We start from the raw sequence: 20,863 nt of genomic DNA on the forward strand, positions 1-20,863 counted from the left end.
GTGCTCAGCAGTTGACAAATGTATCAGCCTCCAGTTTGATTGCAGTAAAATAAAATATAAAATAAAAATCCTGAACGCAATAAAGCTTATGGTGCGCATTCTAAGTTGTGGGACACTAAACGCTAGGAGGAAAGAAATGGCTTTTTTTCAGGCAAGCGATAGCTGTGGCTTTTTTGTTGTAGTTTAGTTAACCTGCTGTGCACTGAGCAATTCGTTTGAAGCGTATCGGTTTTTGTTTTGTTTTGCAAAATGTTTCAGTAGTGTTTCAGCTATGTGTGACGTAACGAACAATAATAATGAACAATGACAACAAAGCAGCAAACCTTCAATGCATTTGTGCTGCTTATGAAACACACTTTTTCGCATTTAGATTATCACACACACACACACACACACACGCAAATAAATATGTACAGTATATCACTTACCTTGGCATGTAGAACAAATAAATCTAGAGTAAATTTTCTAGCTCGTATATATATAATTTATTTTACATTTAATGCTCACCTTTCCCAACTAGGATTGTCCGAAAGAACGTTGAAAGAAATGTTTTGCGGTGGCTGATTTCAGTGGATTATCTTTTGCACACAAACACACACCCACACACACACACACACACACACACACACACACACACACACACACACAGAAATATGCTACTCGACGCTACCTGTACCAACTGCAAAAAACGTATCGATATTGCGCAAATTCACCCGCCACGGTAAGGCTTTGTCGCTTGTTTGTGTGCCTGGGCAGCTGCTTTGCGTTACGCCTGATATACGCTCGAGTTTATTCCACGCTTATGAACCGAACTGAATCACCACTAATCACCAGCGGCAAACGATGGTTTTGAGTTGAACGCTTGTGTAACAAAGTAAATAAAAACACACACACACACACACAAAATGAATGATGCAACCGTGTGCAGCTGTATCTAGCTGTATCTGTGTACACGTGCACGTTGTCCTGCATTGCGAGATGAAACATTACTAAATAATCGATTTTCTTTTCTCTCTCTCTCTCTCTCTCTTTCTCTTTCTTTCCTTCTCGTCGGGTTCGTTTCCTGCATCTCTTCCCTAATCGACGTTGGGCATCCGGTCCCGTACCCGTTCATTCGCATCCATTACTTTCCCTTTTTTCCTTCTTCCCTTTTTCTTCTTCCTCTTCTTATACTTCACAGGTGAGTAATACTGTACAATACACTCGCAAGAGTGTACAAAAAAAACACACACACTTTGCTAGGTGAGACGGTGGTCCGGCGTAGATACCGGCGAAGCGAACGGAAAACAATAGTAAGCAAGCATACCAATGCGCTCGATGACGATTTATAGCACGGAATGCGGCAAGAAAATGTGAGTGGAAGGGCGGGGGGGGGGTGGAGGGAGGAAGGGTGTGGATGCGAGAACAACATTCCGAACAGAAAGCCGGTGATGACCGGTGGCTGGTGTGTCTGCGTTTGCCGCAGGGAAAGTAAGTTGCAACGCTTTAAATGAGTTTCTAGCTCCGATAGCACGGTGGCTGCTCCAACACTTCCCCGGCTCTCCTTCCCTCGCAGCCCTTTCGTGCTGAAAGGTTGCGTATGCTGGGAGGCGGTAGAAGGGGGAAACAGTGGAGAGGGTTCCCATTCGTTTGCAATTTCATCTTCCACTCTGTCGCTACGGTTCATTGGAGAAAAAAAAAACATCAATCAGTCACAGGCAGTATGTGTCGGCGTCGTACAAACGCACGATACATACACACAGTCACATTTACAGTCAGCTCGGGACAGCTTTTAGAAAGCGTTTCTATTCTTCGCACACTCTCCACCACACGGAGTGTCATTATTGTAGCTCCATCCATCAAGCAGCCAGCTTTTTCGCTTTGATCCAGCGATCGGTGCCGATTCTTCAAAGGAAAAGGAAAGCAACGTAAAAAAAACACACACACACACACAGAAAACAAGCAGACACTGAAGCTGCAAAGTGAAGTTTTACGTTGGAATGGTTGTGGCAACACAAAAAAAAGGAGCAAAAATAAATGACTAGAATTGATATTGGGCCACGGAAGGAAGGAGTAATGCGATTTCTTGCCGGCCGGCCTTTCCCCGTTCAGCAGCTGCCGGGGAGGAGCCGGAGAGAGCGAGCAAATTAAAACTGACTTTTCTATCGATGCCAACAACCCGCGAGGGAGGAGCAGCGCACAGCTGGGGGGTTGGAACGGTTTCGATTGGAACTGTTTTGAGAGCACACAGAAATAGCAAGACACTACCGGGAGCTCCGGGCTGTAAGTGTAGAGTTGTATTGCTTTTTTGTTGTTGTTTTGTTTTGTTTGCCCCCGTTTCGAGACGGGCTGCAGCAGAAACAGTTTTGCACAGCGTTCGGTGTTGACTGATAGTTGGTATTTTTAGTCAAATGTGTTTAATGAAATGGAAAATGGAAAGACTTCACAGATTCTCACAATGTAATATATGACATCGACAGGGGCGAAGGTTCCTGGAGTTCTCAAGTGTTTCTCAAGGGGGAAACACAGTTGCAACTGTTGCTGGGGCAACATTATTTTCTGGCAAAGTTTCGCATATTGCATAGAGCAGGGGGTTTTTTCTACAGAACTGGAGAGAAAAGGAATGTAAATAGAATATCAATTCAACCTAACGGTAAATACTGGAAGGCACGCTTTACTATACTCGGGCTCTCCGAGCGTTCCCGGAATATGGTCAAGTGCGTTTGATTTTATTTAACAAGAAGGAGCCATCGCTGTGAAAGTTTAACGATGCACAGAAGCTACCAGGCAACGAACCCGAACCGGACACTTGAAAGCGTCTCCGACATCATTGCCCGAGAAGTTTCGGTAGCGTCCAAACCGGCGAGATGGCTTCCACTGCATGGTCAGTGTAGTGAAAATGCCATGTCTATTTATTCCGCTCTTGTGGGGCATCGTGGCGCTAGCAAACATTTGACAGTTGACAATCGCGCTGCCAATCGGCTCCACTGTGCGATGCAAGCATTTTAACGCCTTTTGTGCGCTTGCGGTGGTTCCGTCCCAGACCAGGAGCGTGTGCCTTGATGTTCCGTTTGGTTGATGTTGATGTTTGGTTCGTTCCCATAATTTATTTGTATTTTCCGATTGGATATCAATACAATTGGACCAACAAATTCTGGAAAACGATCAAAAAATCGTGGAAACGCACCAAAAAAATATGGAAACCCACCAAAAACAGATGGGAACCAACCAATAAACCGTGGAAAACCCTGTAAGTCCTCCTCTTTCAGTTCAGACTGAAAGGGCCCATCTACAGAACACTGTAAGGTCTACTAGTTAAAACCGTTTCTCGACCTCTAGGTTTGCAAAACGCAATTAAAATGTCAAATTTACAGCTTATTGCTACAGCTTATAGACATGGTATTGGGACGGTAATGAAGTCATAATAAGTCATAAAAAATAAAAAAAATTAAAATGAAATATATTTAAGCGCCTGGATAATATTCATCATTTTAATATAAAATAATATTATTTTTAAAATATTGATTTATTGTAAACGATCATAATTTGCACCGAAAACTATTTCACGACTGTGGCATACTAACCATGACATGAAAAGCGTTTCGGAAATTGCCATTTTTCCATTTCGTCCTGTAAACTTTGCACTTATTTATAACAATATCAACATGGCTGACATCTGTTGGAAACACAAATCACAAAATTTTATCAATAAATCTAGATTTCAGTGGCTTAAGATCAGAAGGACTTTGCTGTGTGAGGAGACTGTTTAGCATCTTGCTAAGAGATGATGTTAAAAAGATGTAGCTTAGTGCACTCATAATACAGGGTTTCTCACGATTTATTGGTTGGTTTCCATCAATTATTGGTGTGTTCCCATATTTTTTGATGCGTTCCCAAAAATGTTTGGCCGTTTCCCAGAATTTGTTGGTCCAATTGCATTGATATCCAATCGGAAAATACCAATAAATTATGGGAACGAACCAAAAATCTATGGGATACGATCAAAAAATCGTGAGAACTGACCAATAAATCGTGGGAAACCCTGTAAAGCATTCTTTAGGCATGTTTTAGTGTAAAAGGTGTAGGAAGTGTATCTTGGGAGTGTTGAAGGATTGCATTGAGGTTCGAAAACCGATTTTTTATCATTAAACAATGAAACAATTTTTAAGTAACGCGTAACGTAACGTTACATGATGCCTTAACATGATGTCTTTAAAACGCTGTTTTTTTTTATTGCCAAGCTACGAAGGGTAGTTTCAGTAGAAATTTTAAACTTCACTTAAATCTCGCTGTGTTTCATCGTCAGTCAAAGAAGGATGGTGCTTAGCAACGAGCACGTGCATTGTCGCTTCCTTTTCACATTACACAAAGATCAATCAATGGATCAACCGTGTACGGGTTTGTGTGTGTGTGTGTGTGTGTGTGTGTGTGTGTGTGTGTGTGTGTGTGTGTCTTCACATCATCGAATGTGGCACCGTTTTAGCGATAAAAATCAACGCCCGTTCCTTTACTCCGTTTGCTACCTTCACACACACACACACACACACACACACACACACACACACACACACACACACACACACACACACACACAGAGTTCCAGTCGGAAGCAGAAGCGGTTCGTAGCCATCGTACGGTATGAAAGAAGCCACGCGAAACACACACACACGTCTGTGTGCTGTTTCTTTCTGCTTCGCTTTTTTGTTGTCTTCACGCTACCGCACCGTAATTATTTCGATCTCAAAAGCATCTACGGCGGGGCGCAAAATCACAAAAGATGTCACTTGTCGGGGCTCGGAAGCAAGGGAGCAGCGAGTGGGAAGGGGCGGCCGGGGAATGACGAAGGAATGGCTAGCGGAATGTGTGGCAGAAATTCGTTAATAAATGTTTGCTAAGTATCGCACTCGGCGAAGCGTGCGATCCACCGGCACCGACCCGAGCGCGCTCGCTGTAAATGGATGTAACACGCGGATGAGAGCATAAAAGATGTTCCTCTTCGCTTCGCCCCTCCCTCCCTCTCATTTCACCGTTTTTACACTATCCAGGACTTTGCCATGGGGAATGGGGGAAGGGGGGGGGGATGTATGTGTGTTGAAAGCGTGCCTTCTGTTTGGGGCCAACACTTGCGAGCAATTAGGACGGGAGGCAAGCCGGGACAGGAGAAGCATCACACGTCCTCGAGACAATCGCAAGGACACCGCACACACACACCACACACACACACACACACACACACACACACACACACACACACACACACACACACACAGTAGACGACAAAACAGGCGACGAACTTGTCGTTTGTCGATCCAGCTGTGCCGTCTCGAGCTTTACGAGCGTAGCGGGTGTGTGTGTGTGTGTGTGTGTGTTTGTAAATCCATGTATGCAGTACACAAATTTTAAAGCCAAGTGGTGTAATACCGTCACACAAGCGAGAATGCAAAAAAACAAAAAAAATGTTTTGCCGCTCAATAAAACAACAGCAACAAAAATAGGAGGAAAACGGCTAAATTATATAATAAATAATTAAAATCCCACCCGTTTACGACACTGGCACACTACTGTACCCTTGAGGGGTTGGTGTGGTGTTCCAACTTTTTTTGTGTTGCTCTCGTACTTCCTTCTCGTGGATGTTTCTCCTTTCATTCCCTTCACTTAGCGAATGCTGCACCGAACGTCGACGACGAGAATGTTGATAATGAATTCTCATAAGATCGGGCCAAGTGTACGCTAGCGGAAAGGGGGAAAGCGCCACGATTGCCGCCGCCGGCTGAAGGCAAACCGCAGCGAACGAGCCGAACGTTCGGCCGACCGAGCGGAAAACAATCGAGAAGAATGGAGCAGTTAACTTTATTAGATGGTGCTTCATGTAAAACGGCCTCCACCCAGCCACTCCAGCATCATGCCTCGCACCACCACCATATTTCCCCCTCCCCCTCCCCCCCTCCACTTTTCCCCCTCTTTCGCTGTTGCCTTTCTTTTGATCGCGCGTTCTGGGTTGGCGTTGTTTCGCCAAGCGCACCATCCCACTCGGCGACGCCCAGCACACTCCATCGCGCGCCTAGCTCCACTGTACAGTGCACAAAAGCGCCCCCGGGGAAAACACTGAGACAAGGGGGCGAGATGTTTGACTTTGGCTAGCGGCAGCCCGTTCTTGTGGCGTTGGCGCCGCAACGGGACGCTCAATCGCGCGCGTGCGATAACGATTGTGGCGGGGCAGGTGGGAACGTGGATACAAAATATTACACCCACATGCTGCGTGCGTGTGTGTGCTGTAGAAGTGGAAAGCGGAAGCAATCGAAAGCATTGCAACAAAATCACGGAAGCAGAGCAGCCAGTGGGTGTGTGTGAGAGAGAGAGAGACCAGAGCAAGTGGGAATAAGAGGACTTTTATTATGTTTGTCGATCACCGTCCACACCATCCCATCGCTGCGGCTCCGTTGCGGTTGTTGCGGTGCAGCACGAGCGCCCAGCGCAATCTGGTAAGCGATATGTTACGGCTTACCGGTGACAAGTAGTTGTTTTAGTGCGCTCCGTGTGTATGCTGCGTCCGTTCCGACGGTGGCGAGTTGTGGCTGCAATCGGAACCTCCTTTCGAACGCGCACTCCGTTTACGAACACAATAAAAGCGTTTATTATGCAGCACGCGCCAGCGGAGGCAAGTGTGCCGGAGGGGATAGTAAATTGTGTTGCACCTTTTGCACTGCACTTGTCTCATTTAATCAAGTTTCAATCACACTTATGGCGACGATTATTGGCGCAAGAATGTGCGGCCCGGTTTAGGATTATCGTCGGCTGGCGCCGTTCGAATGGCGTCTCCTTTGCTCTGGCAAGACATTGTGACGGGGTACATTTTCGCTAATGATTTAGAATGCAAAAAGGCTCACATAATGGGATTGAATTGCGTGCATGTTAATGTTGGTGTTTCTTAGTCTTGAAATTTAATGCCAATAGAAATAGGTGAAGATTTTATTTGTCTCCCAGCAGACAATTACGCAGTTGGTACATAATCAGGGTTTTTTCACTATATTCCTACAATCAAGGCGTCTCGACGTCAAGTTGTATATTGTAAAGGAAACAGTGTCAGGATACAGCTGGCGCAACAAACAAATACAATTATTGTGATGCCCTGGATATCGCCTGAGAAGAGCTAGATCCAAAAAAAACTAGACGCAGAACTAGGGCTGCATCTTTAAAAAACGTAACAAAGATCCTGCCACAAAGCCAGAGGAGGAATGCATATAAATTACTTATTTACTTCTTTTTCTTCTTCTATTGGGCCGTAACGTCCTACGCGGACATGCCGCGCCCTTATACAGGCGTTCGGGACTTAATCCGTTACCACGTAGCCGAATAAATCCTTGCTACGAGGGGGGGGGAGGACGACGGTCCAATGTAGACTTGAAGCCCATGACGGGCATGTTATTGAGTCGTTCGAGTTGACGATTGTGCCACGGGACCGCACCGCTATATTGGTGTTAAACTTGCTATAAAAGCAATTTTCTGAAAGGCTACCCGGGGTGCTTTATTTAATCGTGGCGATTTTGACTATTGTTTTTTTTTCTCTTCTGAAAAACGAACGCCGTATGATAACTTCTGTTTTACATTACTAAAAATGGAACAAATTAAAGTTGTGACTTGTGGGCACTTTACAGGGTTTCACGCGATTTATTGGTTGGTTCTCATATTTTTTTTCGGTGCGTTCCCACGAGTTGTGGGCCATTTTCCAGATTTTTTTGGTTCAATTGTAAAGTATTGTAAAATAAACTAAACCACCTCATTTTTATTGGTAAATCTGAGGTTTCCATTGAAAAGTGCCAGGTAGTAAAACTCTTCGCATAATTTGGTGTACGTGTTCCCTCGAGTCTAGAGTCGATACGGGCCAATCTTTCTCGATAACAGAACCGTAGCAGGAAATCGACAAAAACAATGTTTTGGCAGCTGAGAAGTAAAATGTTTCCGCTGTATGCTTTGAAAAATAAAGTACAGATATGTTTTAAAATTGATTAAAGAATTTATTTTTGAATGCCATTACAAGCCAGCTTAGATGGATCAACATGAAAAAGGAGATAATGCAATGACATTGGTTTATAAAAGTTTTGTTTTTTTGTTGTTGTTGTTTTGATTATCTTTTATGACATTTCTGTTTTCTCACTTCTATTTTTGTAAGTGTTTATTAAAATCATCATCTCATCCACTGTGATTTCGGCTGCATGTCTGAATTTCCATGGCTGCATGTCTGATTCAAATACGAATCGTATTGAGTAAACGAAGCGAATTACCCCCAATATGGCCAAGCTTGCCTGTTAAAAAATAGATTCTCAAGCAGCATTGTACTCGAAAGATAAACGATGAAGCAATACGCTGAGAATATTTCAATCTTCTTTTTCTTAATTTTCATACGTTAACTTATTTTTTTTTATGGAAATGTTGGCTTGTAACCTGATACTAATTCCTGTTTTACTGACGGACTACCATCAGATGAAGGCTTTTCATTTCATTGGAAATAAAAAAAAAGTAATTTAAATCTATAAAAACCTCGAGATACGAACCGTAGCCTGCCAACTAGCTTCATTTAAGAGCATGTTCATTTGCCGATTAAACTATTCGTGCGGCTCACTGGCTGTGAGTTCGTTTGCCTTTAATAACTGAATTTCAGCGGGCAGACAGCAAGAAACGATACCTTTATAGTTTCAAGCTTGTTTGTTTGGAAGACTGTTCTCTTCTGTTCATGTTACGATTAAGCCATACAATTTTAGCGTTGATAAATACAGTTTTTTACCAACATGCAGGAAAAATGATGTTCCCGACTGAAGTACACTCTCTCTCTCTCGATGTGCTTTACTGACATTTTCATGTATTTGCACGCAAACGCTACTGACAACAACATGAAGCAACTATTCTGTTTCTCATATTTTAATATAAAAAATAAAACATAAATCGTTACTTTCTTCTGCGCGACCTGCAAAACCAGTCTTTTACCAACAAGCTGGAATAAGGAATATTAAAGTTGTATGCTACTTTTAAAATGCTATCTGAAAACAACTCAGCTTCTTACCGTACCGTTCTTACTTCTGTTGCCCTGTGTCTCTGTACGTCCCAGCACGAAAAGTGGAATCATCTCGTGATCCATAATCGAGCGGGAGGTCCTCGAGTGCCACTCCCACGCGATGGGTATTGAGGGGTGGGAAACCGAGCCAATGGCACGATTTGTTCGCTCCTGGCGGTGCGTGTCAAATGTCTTTGTTTTTTCTTCCTCTTTTGTTGCTGTTGTGGTTGATGGTGGTTGGAAGTTAACTGCGGACAAACCGGCAGGGTAAAGCATAAATTGCAATCGCTCGCTTCGCTTTCAAGATGGTGCTCGAGAAGATTGAATTCTGAAAGAGTATTGTTGAGCTTTTCAAAGAAGCAAAGCAAAAAAAAAAAAAAAGTATGTTTGCGTGCAGCTATTTGCACAGCAAGTGTTAATCAAAGTGTAAGCGCCACTCACGCGGTGATTGGTGGGAAAAAACACAAAAGCTTTACACGTTAATTGGTAGCGCTTCTTCGCTACGTTGACGCATCACACCGTCCGATTGTGCTCACCGGGCGGCGCTCGGATCTTCCCGTTTTGACCAAAGCAGCGGCACGGACTGCAGCACTAAACGCGCTCCCTCTTTTTTGCTTCCCTCCCAGCACGCTTTCAGTAAGTAATGCCGTCCCCGTTCTGCTTCACTCAATCAATTTTCCGGCGCTATTTGCCTACTGCCGTCATAGACTGCGGGTTAGACAAAAAAAAAAAGAAAGAAAAACTCGACGTTAGGCGCGTAATGAGCCGTGTTGCTGTCGTGTTTGGAATTGTGTTTCAGAGCCGAGGTCGATATAGATGGATGTAACCCTGCAAAAAAAGGAAAACAACCTCGAACGGTCATCAGTTCCCCGCGATGGTCGAGTTTGTTTTTTTTTACCCTCTCATCCGCATCCTTTGTTGTTGAACGGTAGCTGTTGCTATCGGTTGATAATCGAGCGCATCGCTTAAGTTAATGGAAGGGGAGGAAAATGTGGGAGCGAAAAAAAAAAGAAAGTAAACTCCTATCCTCAGGCGATTTGCTTGGTGGAGGCGCCTTGTCCGTCACACGTCCATCCGAGCGAACAAAAGGATGGGTAGAGTAAAGCGGAGCCTCAAACAACAACAAAACCTCCTCGGTCGAGTGACCATGAGGAGTACAATGACAATGGAAGGAAGGAAAAATAAGTAACAAAAACCAAAAAAAAAAAACCAAAAAAATAGCCACACATGCACGAACGCACCCAGATTGGGGGGGACCACTCGCTTGGGGGGAAAATTACCAACCCAAACGGAAGCCGGTGGGTAGAACGGGGTGCATGGGGAATTGTTATTGTCTATTTCGACAACCGTTAAACGACTGTCAGCTTGAGCCGTCACCTTTGGAGCGCAACGAAAGCTAGGTAGGAGCGGGGGAAGGGGGGAAATTCTTTTGTGTGTTTTCCTGCGCGTTCGCTTGCACGGCGGCTTGCATTAATTTTCAAACTTTCCTGTCAATCTTGTTCCGGCTCTGCCGTAACCGAATGAGGTTGTTGTTGTTTTTTTTCTTGTTTTGCTTTGACAAAACTTTGATAAATATAAAAGAGACCATTACTTGTGTATCAGCACGGGACGGGGGGGGGGGGGGGCGGGGGGGGGGGGGGCGAGGAGGATGATGATGGCTGCTTGCAGAAAGGTTCAAGCCTTTCAACCAGTTGTCTCCCCCACCACCGGGCATTTCTATATTGGGCGCTTTTCATCACTCATGAAGCACACATACACGCGCACACACACACACAAAGGAACGGTGAAATACCGCATGACATGCACGAAGCGTCACTCGCGCTCACGCTCTCCCGAGGAGCGCACTCAGCCGAACCCGAGTGGGTGCTCTGCGCACCACTCAAGCACACCGAAGCGCACGAACCGCACCCGAACACCGCCTTCGTACGAGGTCGTCGTCGGGTGTGCGCCTGTGAGTGTACCTGCGAGGAAGGACGAACGCGACTGACGTTTCCAATTACAGCACTCACACCCGCACGCCCGAAAATAGGTAAATAAATATAGCAATGTGAGTTCGAAAATCGTTCTCTGTGTGTGAGTGTGTGTGTTTGTTGTGATGTGTAACACATTCCGTGTGGTTGCGTGTCCGTACGGCCGTCTGTTCGGGCTTCTCTTTTGGGGCTGTCATTGTGGCGCAAGAAGACCAGCGGCAAAGGGGGAGAAAGCGGCACGGTCCACAGCACTCACCGCGTCACATGCTTCCAATTAACTGACGCATAATGAGCCTGCCCGTTCAGCAGGGCAGCAGTCCGTTGCAGGTGCGAGTTACCGCAGGGATAACGTGCGCACGTGAGTGCCGAAAGCCGAACCAGAGACGAGCGCGCTCGGGGCGGTGGAGCCGAATTCGCCGAAGCGAGAGCATTTGCCGCCATAAACGGCAGCCGTAACGTAACGGCAATGCCACTTCGATGTCGTGTCTTTAGAGGGATGTGCAAAAAAAAAAAACAAAACACGAACAAACAGGGAGCATGAGCAAAGTGCCGAAGTGAAACACTCACCCGACGCGAACGTAGTAATAAAGCGCAAAGCAATGTTGCGGTGGCAAAAGGCAATTAAGGAAGGCAGCAGGGCAGACGCGCGAAGCATACGAGGGGCGACAGGTTGAGAGCGAGAGCGAAAAACAAAAAAACGCTGGCCCGAAACGAACGCCCGAGCACGCCCGGCTATGAAAGCTCTCGCGTTGTGGAATGATCGACCGAGCTTGTGAGTTCCATTATCTCTCTCTTTCTCTCTCTCTCTCTCTCTTTCTCTCTCTTCTCTGTCTCGCTCCGGCACGCGCATTCTCGGCGCTGAGTTACGCAAGCGAGAGCGGGCACAATGGTACCGAACGGTTTTACCTTCTTGTTTGGCACTGCAGGTGCGAACGTAGCCGACGCTTCGCTCTCGTGAGTGCCCCGCGGTACTGATGCTGCTAGTGGCTGCGGCTGCTGCTGCTGCTGCTGCTACTGCTACTGCTGCTGCCTTCGCTGCCCCCATCGGCAGCGCTGCGGGACCCAGCGGGCAGCAGCGTCATGGGGTCTGGGTGGGGAGGGGTGAAGAAAATGCGACCGAAACCAAAAAAGCCGTTGCTACCGCACCGTTCTGTTCTGTTTTGGTTCTCTGCCCGGCAAGCCACACACGCAGGGCGCGCGACGACGACACACCACACGCCAGCCGAGTGGGCCTTTGCTTCCTACTGCTGGGAGAGGCTTCCAGACGACGGGCACCAAAACACCCCTGTGGACGACGCGTAGCACGGTGCGCGGCTCGGTACTGCTGCGGCTCCGGGTCAGCGACAGTTTGGCAGGCCGCCTCGCACGGAGTGTGTCAGTGACCGTGTGCTCCGCTACACTGCTCTACTGCTGGTTTGTTGCCATCCGGGCCCCACACTACAGCCCCTCTCCCTCCTCCCCACCAACCACCCCGTCCCTCAGGCGCCCCTTCCCGGGCGTACGTCGGCGTGTTTGCTCGGGGACGAGCGGCGCTAGCTAGCGGTGAGCGATCATGCGAAACGCTTTTCTTTGTTGTCCGTGGCCAGTGGCAGCTTTGTTTTGGAACGCACGGCACACGCATACCGTGCCGTTGCATGTGATGTGTGCGTGCTAGCGAGTGTGTGTGTGTGTGTGTGTATCAGTGTGAGATAGTGGAAAAAGGGGGAAGAGAAGGATGGCAAGAAGCTAAGCGAGAAACCCTTCCTCAGAAAGACGCAAAAGCTTAAATTATTGCACAAGCTAAGAAAAAAAAGGAAAAAAGTAAAACTACGAAACGCGTAAGAAGCCAACAAGACTAAACAGTGTGAACAAACAATGGTAGAGAAAGGAAAACAAGGCAAAAGAAAGAAAAAAACAGAAATAAAAGTACAAAGTATTCAAAGTGCAAAGACGGAAGAAAAATGAAGACAAAGCCACCAAACGCGCGGAACAAACGAGCGAAACGAAACAATCAAAGCGCGTAACAGCAAAACGCTAAACAAACTAACGAACAAACAAACCAGCAATAAAACAAAAAATACAAAACCACATTTCAGACAATTGTGCGTATGCCTTCGTGCAGTTGTGAGTGCCTCGTCATTGTGTGATTCGTGACTTCGCTGCTACCAATACTACTGCTGCTGCTGCTACTACCACCAACACCACCACTACTACTACTACTGCCGCCGCCACTGCTACCACTGCTGCTGCTGCCGGAACACTCACGGTGCGCATGGTTTCAATTGCGAAAGTGATCCTGATCGGTAACGTTTTGTTTGCGTTGGTACGTTATTGTGCGTGTGCGTGTGGTTCGGTTTTTCTACCTTCAATTTGGTGCGGTGCCTGCGAGCACCGCTCCTCTCCCTTCCTCAGCTTCGCCATGCTAGAGCGGAACGTGTCGGGGCAGGCAAGCTTAAAGTGTATCGCGCGAGCGCTTGTACGACCGAAACCGAAACGACGGCATTTGCATTTCTCTGCTCTCGAAAGGGTGTTTGTGAATGTGTGTGTGTGTGTGTGTGTGTGTGTGTGTGTGTGTGTGTGTGTGTGTGTGCATTTGATCGTTCTTCTGCTCCCTTGCTCGCATACCCACCCCCCCCCCCCCTCACACCGGGTTCGCACCAGTTAAAGCAACGAAAGAAACGCCAACAACCGAGCAGACACAGGCAGACTTGTCAAACCCGCCATTTTGCCGGCCCTGGTGCGTGGCAAAACGATGGCGAAACAGGTGGATCCCGGGGTGGAAGGAGGTGAAGGAGTACTCTAAAGGCGACCTTAGCCATGTACCGCAATCACCCATCAACCAGGCTGATTTTCCACCCCCCCCCCCCCTCCCCCCCTCCCGTCGGGCCAGCAGTGGGACAAAACTTTAATAACCCAACAGAAAGCAGCAGAAAGGCAAAGAAAGAAGAAGGAGAGGGAAAAACCCGAGGCTCACGTAACGCCCGTGGGTGGGGGTGGGGCAGGACAAAGCTCTTACACGTTTATAGTTTTCATTTTTGTTTGGTGCTGTTGTTGTTGCGTTCGTCAGCCAACACTACCACCGCAGGACCGCAGCAGTTCAGCTTTGTCACACGCACGTGTGTGTGTGTGTGTGTGTCCAGCCGTTTTGAGGTCCGTGCCACACTGCTGCTGCGTGGGTTTCCCCCCGATGTTGTACCGTGAGTCGTGTTTGCCCCGCCTAGCCGGTGACGTCTTTTTTTTGTGGGCCAATAATAATAATGTGACCCGAAACAACTACAGCAACCGCATACAACAAAATCCCTCACGTACACCACACACACACACACACACACACACACACGTTTTGATCGTTTTGTGTGATAGTATTAAAACGGGACCACACACACACACACGCACACACAGACACAACAAGGCTCGGGGAATAGTGTTGGTGGTCGTCGCCATTCGGACGCCTTTGGAACACGAACGCTGGTCGCATCGAGTTCCAGAGGTCTTATTCGAAAAGGTAAACGGGCGAGGCAGGGACGGTTAGGCAGGGAAGGCAGAAGGGGTGGCAGTGGGAGAAAAGGTAGGGAGGAAATTTATTTCTTGGAATTACTCCTACATGCGAACTGTCGGCTGTCGGCAGGGTTTGTCGCTTGCCCGCTCGGACCCAGCGTTTCTCAAACCGGGCGGGGCGTTTGTCTTCAATTTCGATCCTGCCTTGGGAAGGCGTATTCTATTTGATTTGAAAGCAGAAAGGACTTTGAAGAGCAAACAATTTTTTAGTATTTTTCTTTGGTTTTGCATTAAAATTGCGTAAAAACAAATAGGCGCTGCGTGAAGTTTGACGTTTTTTTTTTGTGCAGTGCACTGTAGGAAAATGAAACGCGTCAAAAGGCGAGGAGGGGAGGAAAGAAGGAAGTAAAACCGAAACCAACAAAGTGAGCCGACTAACACGTATTAATGTAGGTGCGTGCTTGTACACGAGTACGTGTTGTGTGTGTGTGTGTGTGTGCGCGCGCGTGTGTGTATCGTTTCTGTACGGGAAGCGACATAATTCGTCAATCAACCGCATCGAGCAACCGATCAGCAGCAGTTTCTCCAAACAAGCAAACAAACAACCGTAACACCTACACACACACACACACGCACGCACACATTCGTACACACACGTAAAGGCGCACATACATCATCGCTACGAAGAGTATTTATATATATAGTTGGAAAAGGAAACAAAAAAGAACAACCAACAACCACCACCGAATGAGCGATGTATGATGTACGCTGTGCGCTTCTGTGTATGTGTGTGTGTGTCTGTGGGTGACCCTGGTGAGCCGAAGCAGAAAGGACCTCTGCCATTGTGTGTTGCTGACCTCTTCCTTTCCAACGTGGCCCCGGAAGAAAGCAAGGAGGCCTCAACCATGAGGATATAATGCTCGCTTTGGTCTGTCACATATCCGATAGCGGGTGTTTGGTTGTAAGAGAGCAAAAGGGAAGGGAAGGAGGAGATAGATGAAGAGGACCTAAAACCATACGCTCACAAATTGAGCAAGGCATTGTGGGGGGAAGAGAGGAACACCTTTTTTATTATTATGGCAAGAGGATGAAGTCAGGAACGTAGAAAAGCGAGAATGTAGCTGGGAGGAAGACGGAGTGGATAGTTCTTCTTGCGGCTAGGACATTGTTCAACACAAACCTTAACATAGCGACACACACACACACACACACACACACACACACACACACACACACACACACACACACACCCACACACACACACACACACACACACACACACACACACACACACACACATACATACACACACATACACACACACACAACTGAAAGATACCTTCTCGAAGAGGTGGCTGGGCTGCGCAACCCTTAGCCTTCTCCGTCTTCCGAGCGGACATAGCAGCAGCTTCCGGAGCGCTCGCTCCCCCGCCTCTGCTGCTGCCCTGTTCGGGGCCGATTTTATTTGCGGTCAGGGTGGACGGCGTTCTCACTTTGCTTCCCCTTTTGCTTGGCCGTCCGGCTCGTACAAGATCGAAGCATGATTTACGATGGGATGCGCGAGAACGTAAAAGTGATAATCCGTGTCCCTTTTGCGCTCCGCTCCGCGCTTTTGCGACGCACTTTTGCACCCGGCTTGCTATTTTATCAAAAACGCGCAGCACGGGACACAGCGTTTCGGTCCGACCGGGAGGATGCCGCGTTTCTTGTGCACGGGCAAGCAGAAAGGACGCGGTTGTGCTAGTTTTTTAAACAAAAAAAGGGAAAGAGAGAGAGAGAGAGCGAGGGAATGCTTTCCCTTCCGAAGATCACGTTTCAAGCCCTAGAAAGCTTCTTCGGTGCAAACGGAAAGTGTGATCTTGCCCAGTGCGGGGTTTGTTTGTTTGCGGGTTCGTTGCTTCACGCGAGAATTTCAACAAACAGAAAAACATTAATATTAGAAGGAAGAAAAAAAAAATAAGCAAAAAAAAAAAGGTGGGACAGCAGCAATATGCCAGAGTTCGGGTTCTCTTGAACCCTTCACTCCCCTCTTCCCCCTTTCCCCCTTCCCCCTTCGTTTGCCACAACTCGCAAATGCGGCGAATGCGACGTTTCGTGTAACGGTCAAGGCGGAATATTGATTCGAAGCATGAGCAGCACGAAAATACAAAGGAAAAGGGGTAGGTGGGAGGGGGCTGGGGGGTGGCGAGGAGGTCCACCGGTGTACCGAGTGCTGGGCGTGTAGCATGCGCAATTACTGCCCACTGTCAGCGTTCTGTTTTGCTGGGGAAGGTGGTGAGAGGGGGTGGGGGGGGGGGGTGGTGAAACTTGACTTCACGCTAGCGAACAGCCGTTTGCCCGAGTTTCGTGGGTTTCGTGTTTTCGTGCCCCCCCCCCCCCCCCCTCCAACCCAGCCCGGGCTGCCAGTTCGGTTCGGGTTACTGCTAGTGTTTCTTCGCCTCTCACCCCTCAATAAGGCCAATTTTGGTGTGCATGTGTGTGTGTTGTTCCGATGCAGGCAACGACTTAGCAGCGATGGACTTTCTGCTCCCCGCCGGTGATGGTGGTGCAAAATAAGGTCACCTCGGTACTGGCTGGTTTTACGCTATTTTTTTTTCAACCCTTCCTCGTTTCCCCCTTGCGCAAACAGGCAGGCAGCTCGATGTCGCTTACAAACGCCAAAGCGGTAGGTGCATTGCAATCGATGCACTGTGTGTGCACCGCGGCAGAAGCAGCTGCGGCAACAAAAAAACAAAAAAAAACAAAACTTTTACTGCTATTGGCAGCAGGGCTCAAGTTTTAGCAATTTCTGATTCTGTCGTTATGATGGTTTTTTAATATATTTTTTTTTTAATGGAAATATTTTTTTAAATCATCTAAACTGGGCATTGCTGCATTTTTGTGACGAAAGGTACTTTTGCAATGACGATTGCATACCGTCAGGCGTTTTAACGGCCACTGACAGCGACCCAAAGCAATCAGGACATAATCGGTTTAATTTTCCCTTGCCGGTGGTTGCATAACTTTAGGCGTGCTTGTTCAAGTGCAAAAAAAATGTTTTTTTTTTGCTGGAAAATCGAACATATGCTTCGCTGCGTTTTCTCTTGGCGAGTTTTGCGTATCTTAGAACGTTTCGGTTTGTTTGCGATTAATAAACGACATTCAAACATCGACACAATAGCATTTGTTCTAAAAGCAAGCAACAAAACCGCCTACAACTATGCAATCTGCATGACAAAATGTGAGCTTTAGTGTATCTTCTGAGCATAGCATGCTTTCTGGTGAGTGTCTTTTGCAATGCGAACCGTTTGCCATCCGGTTTGGGGAAAAGCGTCCTGTGCTTGGGTAAAGTTGTGTCCGTTTGGAACCGATCAATCTGCTGCCGCAGGGCAGCATCGAAGCAGCTGAAAGAAAAAGGAGAAGGAAAAACACACACAGACACTTTCAACGGCGCACGTGAGTTTGCGTTAAATAAAGTGACCTCGAAGCGTTTTGGCTTTAATGGCACGGCAAAGGCTGCGAGCTCGGTCCCCCTTACTCCCCCCCTCCACCCCCCTCCCCCCACCAATTGAAGCAAGGCACGTACAGCGAACGCGGGAAGCACGTCGCCCGATGGCCCGATGGGCATCTTAAACGACCCTATCGGCGCACCGGCCCGGGACAGGTGCACCCGGCGGCGAGCAACGATGTGCCGAGCGGATTTTCGATTGCTTCCCTTCCGCTGCGGTTGTTCGCTCAAGCGCTGGTGCGCACCAAGTGTCGAGTGTTCGGCCGTCCCGTTTTATTTGTCTAGCGCGCGCCCGGCACGGCGTGTTGGTTGCTAACGATACGGCCGCTTAAAAGGATTTGCTCCGATTTTGACCTCTCCTGCTGCCTCCTTTTTTTGCTTTTCAGTTTTCGGCAGTGCCGGGGGGGGGGGGGGGGTTCTTTTCTGCATTTTCATTGGCACACAAAAGAAAAAAATGGAACGAAACGGAACGGAAATTCCACCAAGTCATCCGCAGTGCCGAATGACGAACGGCACGGCCGTACCAGCCGAAAAATAGCGAATGGTGCAGCGGTGACCAGCGGAAGTGGCGAAGAAAAAGCGAAGCAAAAAAAAAACACACACACACACACACTTCTCCACCATGAAATCAAATTGCCGATTTAGTCACCCTCGACCAGCGCACGCAGCGCTCGCAGAAAAGGAGGAACGTTTCGTTCCGCGGACAGCCCGGGGGCAGGTCCTGAGGGTTGCTTTCCAACCCCCTCCCCCCCCCCCTCTCCATCCTTTCCCGAGCGGTGGCGGGGGTTTTTGAGAGCTCGGAACGCGATGCTGAAAAGTGATTAATGTGATGTGGCAAAAAGGGGGAGAGTAGCAAAAAAAAATGGCTGGAGGGAGCAGGAAACTGATAAAACCCCAACGCAATGAAAGGGGTTTCGAGTGTGTGTGTATGTTTGTGTGTGTGTGGTGAGTGAGACAGCTCAAATTAGAATTTTCGGCGGAAAACGCGAAACTGACTTGTTTTGGGGGAAGGGTTGGGTTCGCTTTGGCGTGGGAAAGCGCAAAAATGCTTAAAACGACGGTTGACGCGAGGAAACGGTGAGATAACAGGCGAATCCCCAATTCCACCCGATGCCCTTTGTGGGTGGCAAACTAAGGAGGAAGAGGGAAAGGGAGGGGGGGGAATCCATCCTCCATTTGCATTTATTAACACACACACACACACATGAGAAGAAGGAAAAACGAACAGAAAAAGAAACATTTCTTTATTGGCTCTTTCACCAAAGAGAAGGTAAATATTTTCTTTTTTTTTTCCTCACAAATAGTGTGAAAATGTGAACGCCACTGTTTGTATGTCTGTGTGTGTGTGCGTTTGTGAAAGGATTCTTTCACCTCTCTGCTGCCACACTTACGGCTAATGCAGTTGCAGTTTTAATGGCGTCGGTTCGTTAAAAACAAACCCCCCCCCCCCCACAAAAAGCGATCAGGCGCACCCGAGATGAAGGCGGGTAGATTTTCGCCATATTTCCCCACCCCATTCCACCCACGCGCGACACAATGATCCTTATCGTTTGACGCCCCCCCCCCCTCCCCACTCCCCCTTTAAGGTCTTTTTTATTTTCATTTCCATGTTGCAAAACAAAAAAAAACTAATAAGAATAATCGGCAAAATCCGAAAAGGAATAATCGAGCTCCGTTTTTTGTGTGTGTGTGTGGTCCGTTTCGAGCACCCATCACGAACTCGACCGTTTGTTGGAGAGTGTTTTAATTTTTTTTTCTTTCCCTCATTTGCCCAGTTGTCCTCCTGGCTCTATCTCCTTGCCTGTCCCTCCCCGTGTCTGCCACCGTTCAGCGTGGCGATGAGCCGTAGGATCGATTTGGAAATGAATTCTGCACGCGCCGCTCAAAAATTCGTGTTTGCATTATTTTCTTTCTCAACATTTTGTTGTTGTTGTTGTTGTTGTTGCTTTCGCTGCCTTTCGGGAATGCAAATGAATGCGCGTCAATGCGGGACGCGAAGGAGACGTAATCAGGGAAGGAGGGAAGCATTGCCGAAGCTCGACGGGACCGGTGCGGAAAGTGCTCGAGTCGGAAATGCTGATGGGAAATCATTTATTAATCGGATTTTTCCAACAAACTTGGCCCGGCTTGCGTCACCCACACTGTCGCTTTCTCGCTTTCCTTTATTCGCTTTCCCTCTCTTCCCGGGGGCTGTTTTTTTTTTATTCAATTCTTCTTGTTGCTCTCATCACTGCCCGCCCTCATGCGGGCGGATAAACTTGCCCCAAACTATTACATCATCGGTTGGCGAATGGCCCACACCAAACACAGTGAGCGTGAGAGAGAGAGAGAGAGAGAGAGAGAGAGAGAGAGAGAGAGAGAGAGAGAGAGAGAGGTGGAAAAAATGTAGGAAAAGCTGTGAATAAGTTAATAAATGGCATCGGCATTCGTCGTCGCCGCCGTCATCGTCATCGGTGCGCCATCACTTTTGCACAACATTTTACACAACTCTCCCCCCCCCCCCCCACCAAGCAAAGCGGTTGTCCTCGTGAGGTTTTGTTTATTATCCAACAGGCAGCAATAAGCTGGAAGCTCTGGCGCGCTTAAGAAAGGAAGTAAGGAAGAAGAAGAAGCAGTAAAAGCAAAAGAAAAACGCTCCGCCAAGCTGAGAACAAAACAACAACAAAAAAGGAAGGAAAAGTTTTCCCTCCCCCGCGCGGAGGGTTTTCAGGGATGCCTTACTAGATCGTTTTCCCTTTTTGCGCTCCCTTGCCCGCATCCCATTTCCCTCCACCCCTGGTTTGTGCACGAGGCACAAATATTATTCGTTTTGGATCGAATTTGGCTCCTTTGCGGGCCCTTTTTTTCTTGTTGGTTTTTATTTTTCGATGGCGGTTTGTGGTGTGTGTGTGTTTTTGTTGT

General features: G+C 47.6%; 1 protein-coding gene across 9 annotated transcripts in view; it reads left to right on the forward strand.

Annotated features, from left to right (window-relative positions):
• Positions 1-20,863, forward strand: part of LOC1272004 (potassium voltage-gated channel protein Shaker) — a 177,152-nt gene that overhangs the window by 65,164 nt on the left and 91,125 nt on the right. The window contains exon 1 of one of the 9 annotated variants that reach the window (XM_061645760.1): positions 12,177-12,411. The exons of the other annotated variants lie outside the window; for them this stretch is intronic. The gene's annotated coding sequence lies outside the window, so the exon portion shown is untranslated. Of the gene's footprint in view, positions 1-12,176; positions 12,412-20,863 lie in introns of those variants that run through there. 9 annotated transcript variants of the gene reach the window in all.

This window comes from Anopheles gambiae, chromosome X, assembly GCF_943734735.2.
Source record: "Anopheles gambiae chromosome X, idAnoGambNW_F1_1, whole genome shotgun sequence".
Classification (NCBI taxonomy): domain Eukaryota; kingdom Metazoa; phylum Arthropoda; class Insecta; order Diptera; family Culicidae; genus Anopheles; species Anopheles gambiae.